The sequence below is a fragment of the Propithecus coquereli genome, unplaced genomic scaffold (assembly GCF_000956105.1).
Source record: "Propithecus coquereli isolate 6110/MARCELLA unplaced genomic scaffold, Pcoq_1.0 Scaffold495, whole genome shotgun sequence".
Lineage (NCBI taxonomy): Eukaryota > Metazoa > Chordata > Mammalia > Primates > Indriidae > Propithecus > Propithecus coquereli.
In genome coordinates, this window is record NW_012150785.1 from 108,106 (window position 1) to 110,122 (window position 2,017).

Consider the following 2,017-nt stretch of genomic DNA (forward strand, 5'->3'; position numbering starts at 1 on the left):
TATTTTTATCTTTTAATAATTAGTACAGTCCATGGGGAGTAAGAAGACCCAAAGTGAAAAGGGCCAGTATCAGAGACTCACTACTTATTCTACCATTAAACTGGGGTTGGAGCACACCACCCCTCAAGGACACACCAATGGTTATGTAAATCCAATGCATCACCACAGTTAGATCATTCTGGATTTGATTTCTTATTCCTTGTCAAATGTATAGCTGGTGTGGGCAAGACTTAACATAAGACATCCCCATCTCTGCCAAATCAATAGAATCTCTTTAAGGTACATCCAGTTTGCCACAGAAACTAAAGACCAGGTTTTGAGAGAATCTGTCCCTTGATATAATCTGTGTATAAAGGACGTCTAATATATTTTCATGATAACAGTTTTGAGGGAAGGACACTTCTTGTTCCTGTTCTTTTCTCCTGGTCCTTTCTGATCTTTTTGTTTGTTTGTTTGTTTGTTTTTCCTGCTGCTTTGTTATCACTGCCGCTCTGAGCTTTAAGCTATGTCTTAATTATGTTGGTGATAATTACAGGTTCCACTCAGCTTCCTGTACCTGTATAGCCTGCTCTCTCAGAGTTCTTGATGATGAGATTTTACTTTCTGTGACCTCCATTATCTGACCTCAGGCTTGTTTCCTTGTCCTCTAATCTCCTCTGATTATCCCCTGGAGGCATGCAGATATATATCAGCCCCTTTATAACATTATCACCGTTTTTTCCATGTTCTGTGGAAATCTCTCTTGATTATTGCCATTCTACTGCCTTTAGGTAGGATGTTGGGGTATAAGGAGCACAGGCAGCTAAACTGATCTAGGTGTTTCAATATGTACCCTTTCCTTGCCTCCAATCTGTGATTCTAATCATGTCTTTTCTTTGTATCTTCTCTCCAGAAATGTTGGTACATTGGTTCCTTGTGAAAGGGTACATGGCTTTTTTTAATCTTTTGACTTCTATGAAGCTCCGTAATCCAAATTGTCCAAGTGTGTTTCTAGTTATATAAAAGGAGTTATTGAAATTTATAAAATCTATTTCTCCAGTTTTAAATATCTATTAAAGTATAGCAGTCCATTCTAAAAATTAGTAGGCTAAAAGAAGAATCATTGATTGTTTATGAATGATTCTGTAGGCTAATTGTGCCCAGTTGGGCAATTCTTCTGCTCCATGTGATGTGTAATGAAGCTGCAGTTATCTGGAGGCTCAACTGCTGGAATGTTCAAGACGACTTTTGCACATGTCTGGCAGGTGATACCAGCCATTGGTTTATAACTGAGCTACGGCTATTGACCAGAAATCCTTGCTGTTTTGCTTTGGCACTCCAAGTAGTTTAAAACTTTTCTTAGCGTTAAAGGCGGTTTTCAAGTATGTAAAGTGGAAGCTGATGATTTTTTAAGGACTAGCCTCAGAGGTTAAACAATTTCACTTTTGCCACATTCTTTTAGTCAAAGCATATTCCATCTCTTAGTAGGAGAAGTGGCAAATAATTTGTTTCCATCTGTAATTTCCAAACACCCTTAGTAAAACTTACCTGCAAAGACTACTGAATCACTCTGGACTCTCCCCAAATCTAATCTGGCAGTCAATACCCAACAATAACTTTGTGATTCTAATCCTTTTTTGAGATGGTCTTTTTTATTCAGTTTATTTATATCAAGATTTAGAAGTCATAGAACATTTCTGTTTAATCTTCAAACATATTATCCAATCAGAAACAATTTAATTCAAATCAGAATTACACTTTTGAAACAAGAAAGCTGGCACTGCTAAAATTAAGTTAGAGCAGATAGAGTTATTCTGGGACTTCCTAAAACTGCTAGTTTCCTATTATTATACAAGATTCTATGTGATGAAGTTCCACTGACAATGAGGTATAATAATTTGGAATGTTCCTACTAATTACACACTCAATAGGAAATCGTGTAAGCAAAAAACTCCAACATGTTTCCCATCTGTCCTTTGGAAACATTCAGGGAAGCTATGTTATATAAAGTCCAAATTGGTAGGACAAAAGTAAAAAA